At 45.2% G+C, this 9863-nt stretch overlaps 1 non-coding gene across 1 annotated transcript; it reads left to right on the top strand.

Annotated features, from left to right (window-relative positions):
* The first annotated feature begins 6114 nt into the window (after positions 1-6114).
* LOC114923452 lies at positions 6115-6247 on the top strand. The gene has a single exon (XR_003810629.1). It is a non-coding gene; the product is annotated as a small nucleolar RNA SNORA5 (small nucleolar RNA).
* The last annotated feature ends 3616 nt before the right edge of the window (positions 6248-9863 follow it).

Raw genomic sequence — 9863 nt, 5'->3', positions numbered from 1 at the left:
TTACTAGAGGCCTGTTTGAAACTTGGAATTCCCGTGGGGGCATTTTTGCGTTCGTCGGGGGCAGGATGAGACCCCGGGTGCCAGAGCAGGAAGCGATAGCACGGGACCCTGGGTTTCTTTTCCTTCCCTCTCCTTAGGCTCATGAGAAAGGACTTCCGGATGCCCGCCGGCCGGATTTTCCCGCGGTGGGTACCGTGGCACCTGCGAGAAATTGGGAAAGGCAGCATAGGCGCGCCTAAATTTGCACTAGGACAGCGCCCCCGGGGACTCGGCCCTTTTGCTTTCTTTGTTTTGATCCTTGAATTTGGCAAGCAGGGCGAAAGAAGGCATTCGTCGCGGGCTTCCCAGGAGTCGAGGGTGCCCGGTGCGAGGCGACGAGGATTTGGAGGATCACCAAGGGGGAGCAGTATCCATCAAAAAGCTAACCCCAAGACCGGAAATATTTGGTTGAGGGATTGATGTAAACCAGTGTTTCTTTGATTCCTTCCCCCTTTAAAGATGCGTGGACTTCCAACTCCCAGAACGCCTGGCAGGAAATGCATTCTGGGAGTTGAAGTCCACGCATCTTAAAAGGGGAAGGAATTGAGAAACCTACATCTAAACTTTCTTCCCGGTGCTTATCCTGGCCTTGCTGCCCAAAAACCTGCAGATTGTAACAACGTCTGTGTTGTAAATTACCTCATCTGTATACGTTGTATCAGAACACTTTTTTAAAAATTTCTCAGCACTTCCTGCGGATATTACTTTTTTTTTTCTCTCTTCTCGGGAGATGGGGGGGCTGGCATTGTGTGAGATGGCAGGAAAAGGAGAGAAAAAAAGGAAAAGTAACGGCAGTATAAATAGTCCTATTTGCAAATTTGATTTTTTTTTTAAAGATCTTGTTTGAAGTGATCTTTTTTTTATTATTATTATTATTTTGTTGAAATTTAGATTTTTTTCCCCCTTCTCTTTCTCTTTGGATTGACCTGAACGGAATTGTAGTGTCACTGTTGAAACTAACCCTTAATTGTGCTGAGAAGTTGTGCCATGGAGGTCTTTAATTTTTTTAAAAATAAAATAATTGAAACAAAAGCCTGGCGGGTTCATACTCCTAAATAAAAGCAGCAGTGGGATGGATTTTTAACTTCTGGGCCAGGGGTGGTCAAACTCGGCCTTTTTATGACCCGTGGACTTCAACTCCCAGAATTCCTCAGCCAGCGTGCCTGGCTGAGGAATTCTGGGAGTTGAAGTCCACGAGTCATAAAAAGGCCGAGTTTGAAGACCCCTGTCTTAAATCTAACAAACAAAATGGAGGCTGGCTGAGGAATTCTGGGAGTTGAAGTCCACAAGTCATAAAAGGGCCGAGTTTGAAGACCCCTGTTCTAGCCTTTAAAGCTGGTTTTTGATGTCTTTCGTTGCTGGTTGCTGAGTCTGGTACTTTTAGTTAACTACTGCACATTTGGGAAAAGATAATACAAGAAGTCCTCAAGTTACAACCGTTGGTTTAATGATCGTTCAAAGTTATAACGGCACTGGAAAAAAAAGGACTTATGAACATTTTTCCTCACGACCGTGGCAGCATCCCCTGTGGTCACGTGATCAAAATTCAGATGCTGGGCAACTGACTCATATTTACGACAGTCGCAGTGTCCTGGGATTGTGTGTGATTCTCTTTTGCGACCGTCTGAGAAGCAAAGTCAATGGGGATGCACTTAACAACCATGTAACTAATTTAACAACTGTAATGATTCACTTAACAGCTGTGGCAAGAAAGGGTGTAAAATCGGGTAAAACTCACTTAAGAATTCTCAAAGATGCTTTTTCAGGAGTCAATTGGACTTTCTTGTTTTTCTTTGAAGACATTTCGCTTCTCATCCCAGCAGCTTCTTCAGCTCTGACTGGATGGTTGAGGATGGAAGGATTTATAAGTGCTGGTCATTTGCACTGTTTTAGAGGGTCGTTGAGGTCACCTGTAGGTTTATCTGTGTCCTCAGGATCACCTGAGTGGTACAAATGGGTGTGGAGCCTTCTTGCAACTGCTGAAAGGGCTGTTGTAGAAGAGCGACACAGATAAACCTCCAGGTGGCCTCAATGGCTCTAAAAGAATGCAAATGACCAGCCCTGGGTCCCTTCACTGAGTCTGTGTTGTCTGCATCTCAAACTGGAGCGCAAATGCTTCCTGTAGTCTGGAATGTTTTCTGGAAATCAGTTTCAGAACTGCACGAGCATGAACGGATTTCCAGAAAACATGGCAAACTATGGGAACCATTTGTGCTCCAGTTGCAGATGCAGACAACACAGACTTATCCCCATCATCCTGCGCCCGTCTTCAACCGTGAAGGGACCCAGGGCAGAAAACATCCTGTAGCCAAGAAGGCTCCACACCCATTTGCACCACTCAGGTGACCCTGAAGACACAGGTAAGCCTCCAAGTGGCCTCAACGACTCTCTAAAAGAAGATAAAGAACCAGCTGTTTGCAAGGAGTATAAATCCTTCCCTTCGCCACCATCCAGTAAGAGCCGATGAAGCTTCTTGGATGAGAAGCGAAACATTTCAAAGGAAAAACAGTCCAGTTGCTTCCTGAAAAAGCACCTTTGGAATAACTATCATTCATTCAGCACTATCATGCTGTACTTAACCACTTTTTGCTTAGGACCGTTCCATCACCAGAAAATGTGACCCGTGCCTGGTTTTCACAGGACTGTCACAGCATCCTCATGATCAGAATTTCGGTGTTTGGCAAGTGGCATATATTTATGACCTTCGCACTGTCCTGGGCTCATACGGTCAACTTTTGTAACCTTCCCAGCCAGCTCCCGACAAGCAAATTCAATGGGGGGGAAGCCAGATTCGTTTTAACAACCGCTTGATTTTCTATTTTTCTCCCTTTCTGTATTTGTGGTGATTCGCTTCACAACTTTGGCAAAAAAGAAAAAAAAAGTGGTAAAATGAGGCACGGCTCACTTAACAACCGTTGCTCAGCAATGGAAATTTTAGTCTCTATTGCGGTCGTAAGTCGAGGACTACACATATTTTGCCATAACTTTCGTAAACAAATAAAATTCATTATTGTTTTCTGCATTTTGAAATGCACTTTTCTACCCATTCGGAGTCAAGAAATGCGTCCAATACCGTTTTCCTTTCATGGATGGAAATTCAAATTATGTTCCACCAAGAGCTCCTTCTCTATGGAAAAGACCATGGAGATACGAAAATAGAAGAGCCACCAGTATCTTGCCCGTATTGATTCCTGACTAATATTGAGGTAACTTGTCATTCTCAGCAGAGCAGAACCTATTTCAGGTAAGAGAGAAAAGGAGAGTTCCGCTCTTACGACCCCCTCCTGCCTTTTTTTCCCCCAGCAAACAAGCGTAAGCCGTCGTAAAACGAAGGCTATCTCGTGCCTTTAACAAAGATGGCGTTCATGGCATTTCCGGCCGCTTCCCCTTTCATCGGCCGTGAGAAACCGAAACGTTTGGCGGAGGCGGAAATGACGTCACGAGAGCTTCGGCCTCTTTCGATCGAGAGAGAGAGAGAGCATCGCCGGCGGAGCAGCATACCTTTCCTCGGGCAGTCTGAAACCGAAAGGCTATCTCGTGCCTTTAACAAAGATGGCGTCCAAGGCATTTCCGGCCGCTTCCCCTTTCATCGGCCAAGTGAGAAAGCGAAGCGATTCCCGCCGGTGGCGGAGGAGGAAATGACGTCACGAGCGCTTCCGGCTCTTCTGAACACGAGGAGAGCGTGGCCGGCGGAGCAGCATGGCGACCGAGAGAGGTGAAGAGCCCGGCGGAGGAGCGAAGGGCGAGGCTTTAAAGATATATTGGCCGCGGGAACGGGCAGAGGAAGGCCCGATAAGGGCAGGGCTGCCGGTTGGGTCGCGGTCGCCTCCGCGGCAGGGTCTCTGGGTCCCTCATGCCGGGGGGCTGGGGGGGTGGACTTCATCTCCCAGAATTTCTTGCCGTTGGCCCTGATGGAGGGCGAGGATGGAGGAGCAACAAAGATATACTTTATAGGTAACTCAAGATAGTATTCTAATTCTAAAAAGATGTTGAGACTCTAGAAAGAGTACAGAGAAGAGCAACAAAGATGATTAGGGGACTGGAGGCTAAAGCATACAAGGAACGGTTGCTGGAATTGGGTCTGTCTAGTTTAACGAAGAGAAGGACGAGTGGGGACATGATAGCAGTCTTCCAATATCTCAGGGGCTGCCCCAAAGAAGAGGGAGTCAAGCTATTCTCCAAAACGCCTGAAGGCAGGACAAGAAGCAACGGGTGGAAACTAATCAAGGAGAGAAGCAACCTAGAACTAAGGAGAAACTTCCTGACAGTTAGAACAATTAACCAGTGGAACAACCTGCCTCCAGAAGCAGTGAATGCTCCAACACTGGAAGTCTTTAAGAAGAGACTGGACAGCCATTTGTCTGAAATGGTATAGGGTTTCTTGCCTGAGCAGGGGGTTGGACTAGATGACCTCCAAGGTCCCTTCCAACTTTATTATTATTATTATTATTATTATTATTATTATTATTATTATTATTATTATTATTATTATAAAACTCCCAGAATTCCTCAGCCAGCAAAGCTTTGCTGGCTGGGGAAGTCTGGGAGTTGAAGTCCAGAAGTCTTCAAGTGGCCAAGTTTGAAGGCCCCTGGCGTAGGAAACGGGCTGCCTCGCGCTGGCTTCTCAGCCTTAGTCAAGGCACGCTGGCTGAGGAATTCTGGGAGTTGAAGTCCACAAGTCATAAAAGGGCCAAGTTTGAAGGCCCCTGTTTCAAAGCATTCATGCTGTGATTTGAATTCAGAGATTTGAAGACAGCTGTCCTGTCCCTCTCAACCTTCTGTGTGTGTGTGTGTGTGTGTGTGTGTGAGAGAGAGAAATATTTATAAATTATAATTTACATTTAATTTATAAATATAAACCATATAGATATTTATAATAGATAAACGCAGAGAGAGATAACTAGAGATAGAAACATTGATACAGACCGAGGGGGAGACGGGAAAAATATTAGAATGTGCGGAAATGGACAGACTTGGGACTTGCTGGAGAAAAGAATAAAGTATTAGGAATTAAACTTATACTAGTAAATGATAAACTCAGACAATACATTGTTGAATAAGTACTATTTAATTATATAAAAAAAGTAATAAAAATTTTACCAAAATTATATAATAATAATAGGGTTATCAGAATAGAATAGCACAGTTGGAAGGGACCTTGGCGGTCATCTAGTCCAACCCCCTGCTCAGGCAGGAAACCCTATACCTGTGGTGGCGAACAGGTGGCACACAGAGACCTCTCTGTGGGCACGCGCACCATTGCCCCAGTCCTAGGCCTTCAGCTGGGTTTTATGAAATCTTTTCTCTTTAGGCCTCCGCTGCCATGTGCAAAAAAAAAAAAAAAAGGTTCAATTAATCAATCAATCTCAACTTCTTGCGGGGGAAAAAAATCTCGCAAAGTTGGAATTGATTGATTGAACTTTTTAGTCCCACCCAGTCTGCCATTATCACCGAAGCCATGCCCACCCAGTGGGCCACACCCACCCAGTGGGCCATGCCCACCCGGCACCCAATGATACATAAATGGGTTTTGGGTTGCAGTTTGGGCACTCGGTCTTTAAAAAGTTCGCCATCACTGCCCTATACCATTTCAAACAAATGGCTATCCAGTCTCTTCTTAAAAAGTTCCAGTGTTGGAACATTCACCGCTTCTGGAGGCCGGTTGTTCCACGGGTTAATTGTTCTAACTGTCAGGAAGTTTCTCCTTAGTTCTGTAAGTTCTATAAATAAGAGACACAGAGATAGGCAGACAGATAGAAGCATAGATATATATAGAGAGACATAGATTCAGGATAACCCTAATCCTGCCCACAGCGTTTCTGCCACAGAATTGTTAAAAAGTACGTTTTCTTCACATGGGATACTAATTTTTAAATGCTTATCTTCTAACGTTTTAAAGTGAGACCAGAGCAAGTTCTTGAGCAGGCGTTGTCTCCAGAGCTGTTTGGGGCAGAGACTGAAGATGAAGAGAACACAATGATATGGGACCAATGCAGAGAGGTAAGGCAACTATAACGAGGGGATTTTACTCACTGCTCCTTTAGCTGTGAGTAAATTTGTTCCGGGGGAAGTCTCTGCAGTTGTGTCAAATTCATTGCCCATCTTTTTGTGGTGGGCATTGGTCCAAACAGCTGCCAAAATAATAATCTGTAGTGCATGGGCCTCGGAATTCCTTGTGGTTCTGGGGATAGTTTTTCTGCAGACACTTGTATTCCCCCCCCTTTCTGTTCCTCTGCATGTCTGGCACCATACAGACACAGAGAAAAGTACTGACGTATTGCGACTTTTTCCCCATTGCCGGCAATGGGGAGGGTGCGGTTTCACCGTGACACATCCAGCCCGTGGGCTGGCAGTTTGACATGCCTGAGTTAGAAGCTAACCAGCTTGTTTAATGTGAGATGAATGATGCAATGTTAGGAATGACTCAGCAGGGTCTGTGTCTTTTTAAGAGCAAGCAGGGCCTGTATCCCTTTAAGAGCCTGAGTATAAAAGGGAAGACCTTTTGACAAAAGAAGGGACAAGCATCAGTAAAGGGAAGAATGCTGCCTTATCTTTTCCCCACTGTCTTTTTCTCTAAAGGAAACTGAATTTTCCCTTTTTTTTTGTAGAAGATTTTGGATTGAGATCGTGATCATCATGCTCACCACACAGCTTTTAATCTTTGCACAGGTGAGTCACAAGGAAACAAGGAAAGCTTTGCTTTGGAATTATCTCCTGCATTATTATAACATTCAGGGGTCAATTTTGATGTTTGACCCAATGAATGTTTGACCCAATGGAATTGGGTACGTCTAGTTTAACGAAGAGAAGGGCTAGGGGTGACATGATAGCAGTGTTCCAATATCTCAGGGGCTGCCCCAAAGAAGAGGGAGTCAATCTATTCTCCAAAGCGCCTGAAGGCAGGACAAGAAGCAACAGGTGGAAACTAACCAAAGAGAGAAGCAACCTGGAATTAAGAGAAATTTCCTGGTAATTAGAACAATTAACCAGTGGAACAACCTGCCTCCAAAAGCAGTGAACGCTCCAACACTGGAAGTTTTTAAGAAGAGACTGGACAGCCATTTGTCTGAAATGGTATAGGGTTTGCTGCCTGAGCAGGGGGTTGGACTAGATGACCTCTAAGGTCCCTTCCAAGTTTATATTTTTTATTATGATGATGATGATGATGGTGGTGGTGGAACCGTTGAAACACCTCATTCGCCATAATTCAGAAATTGTTCCTGAGAATGCTCTTTTCTAATGCCTGGAACAAGGGAAGCTAATATGTTGCTAGAAAATCAGAACTAGGCGACTGTAAATTCTAGTTCTGACGTGGGCAGAAAGCCAGCTGGGTAGTTTTGGCCAGTCCCTCTGGGTCCTAGGAAGGAGGCAGTGCAAACCGCTTCTGAAAATCTGGCCTAGAAAATGGCAGGGGCTTTTCTAAGTTACCAGGAGTCGAGACTAACTTGATAACATGTACAGGTACATGTTACCTGTACGTGTACAGTGTACAACCACAATTGAGCCCCAAATGTCCTTTGCTAAGCAAGACATTTGTTGAGTTTTGCCACATTTTTTTCCTTTTTTATTGTTGTTATTGTTGTTAGTTGCGAAGTCGTGTCCGACCCATCGCGACCCCATCGACAACGTTCCTCCAGGCCTTCCTGTCCTCTACCATCTTCTGGAGTCCATTGAAGCTCACGCCTGCTGCTTCAGTGACTCCATCCAGCCACCTCCTTCTCTGTCGTCCCCTTCTTCTCTTGCCCTCCATCTTTCCCAGCATCAGGCACTTCTCCAGGGAGTCCTTCCTTCTCATTAGGTGGCCAAAGTACTTGAGTTTCAACTTCAGGATCTGGCCTTCTAAAGAGCAGTCGGGGTTGATCTCTTCTAGGACTGACCGGTTGGATCGCCTTGCAGTCCAGGGGACTCGCAGGCGTCTTCTCCAGCACCAGAGTTCAAAGGCCTCCATTCTTTGGCGCTCAGCCTTTCTTATGGTCCAACTTTTACAGCCATATATTGCAACTGGGGAAACCATGGCCTTGACTATACGTACAGATACCAGCTGCTTAAAAGGGTAAGATACAGTATGAGGCACTCAGTTTCGCCATGTCCACATCCAGCCAGACTTCTTGTTAGTTGCGAAGTCGTGTCCGACCCATTGCGACCCCATGGACAACGTTCCTCCAGGCCTTCCTTTCCTCTACCATCTTCTGGAGTCCATTGAAGCTCACGCCTACTGCTTCAGTGACTCCCTCCAGCCACCTCATTCTCTGTCGTCCCCTTCTTCTCTTGCCCTCCATCTTTCTCTATTGCCCTCAATCTTTCTTTTTTTTATTAGAAATGTTTTATTGATTTTTTACAATAACAATCCTTAGTGCCTGGAGTACAGCGTCTTGTCTTGTTCATATAGTTCATGTAGTTAATTAACAGCCAATCATAATTTTTGTAATTCCATAATCAGTATGTTAATTAATAGTGTATTTCTTTGATCTTTCCTTCTCCCAATAATATTCTCCTTCCACCCTAAACAAATATTCTTAATATTTTCAATGCATAAATGGTTCAATGTAAACATTTTTTCCCACGTTTATACAAATAATAATAACGTCCAGGTATGATGTTTTTTCTTAACTCGTGTTATTTTTCTAAAAGTCATCTTATTAGTTCACCATCTATTCTATTCTCATAGTTCTTATTTAAGCTTAATTTCCCTTTAATATTCAAACAATTCTTGTCTGTCATAATTTGCTCAATATTCAATCATATAAAGAGCCAGATTTTCCATTTAGATGCAGCATCCCAATGTTTTCGTATTTCACATTTTTTATCATGCATGAAATAGGAAACCATTTCTTTCCTTTCTCGCCACACTTGTTAAGTGACACAGTTGTAGAGTTAAATCGGGCTTCCCCCATTGATTTTGTCGGGAAGTCACAAAAGGGGATCACCGCAACCGTCATAAAAAATATGACTCAGTTGCCAAGCCTCTGAATTTTGATCACGTGACCCTGGGGGGTGTGCTGCAACAGTCGTAAGTGTGAAAAACGGTCGTAAGTCCCCTTTTTTACAGGGCTGTTGTAACTTCAAGTGGCCACTGAGTGAACTGTTGTAAGTTAATGAGTCCATTTCCCATGTATTTCAGAATCTGGAGTTCTACTCTCTTAAGCTCTAGCTTCTAGGTCAGACATGTTAAACACAAGGCCCGGGGGCCGGATTCGAAGCCATCCTGGAAACAGTGAGGGAACGGCCCTCGCTGCCTTGGCCCTGACCCAGGCCGGCCGGGAGCCAATGTACAATTTTGTGGTGGCCATCTATGCTGAAACGCATTCAGTCTTAGCTCCACAAGACCTGTTGTGGCTCCGTCTTGTGAGCCCCTCTTATCGGAGGAAGAAGGCTCTGAACATGAAGGAGAGGAGATGGCCAGGCCTCCCTCTCCAGGACCCTCCTCTTTGGCAAAGCCTCAGGTGTCTCCCGACGGAGAAGAGATTGACCAGGAGCCAGGTGGTTCTGAGATTGGCCAGGAGCCAGGAGTTTCTGAGATTGGCCAGGAGCCAGGTCTTTCGGATAGTGAGGAAGAGAAGTTGTGGCTGGATCCACGCCAGCGTAGGAGCGACAAGCGTGCGCAGCAGAAAAGGAGACGTGCCAAAGATTAAGCTGAGTCACTGGACCACACCCCACAGGCTATAAAAGGGAGGTGGTGGCCATTTGGACCTCTGTGATGGACAAAAGCTGAATCTCTGGCGAAGTAGTTTGCTGTGGCTTTAAACTGTGTGTATTGTTTTTTGTTTCTGTGTGCTTGGAGTAAAAGGTCTTGGCAGGCAGCTACGGAGCTGCTGCCAAGTTTC

This window comes from Protobothrops mucrosquamatus, unplaced genomic scaffold, assembly GCF_001527695.2.
Source record: "Protobothrops mucrosquamatus isolate PMUCROS unplaced genomic scaffold, P.Mucros_1.0 scaffold3726, whole genome shotgun sequence".
Classification (NCBI taxonomy): domain Eukaryota; kingdom Metazoa; phylum Chordata; class Lepidosauria; order Squamata; family Viperidae; genus Protobothrops; species Protobothrops mucrosquamatus.
This window is presented reverse-complemented; position numbering and strand designations above follow the sequence as displayed.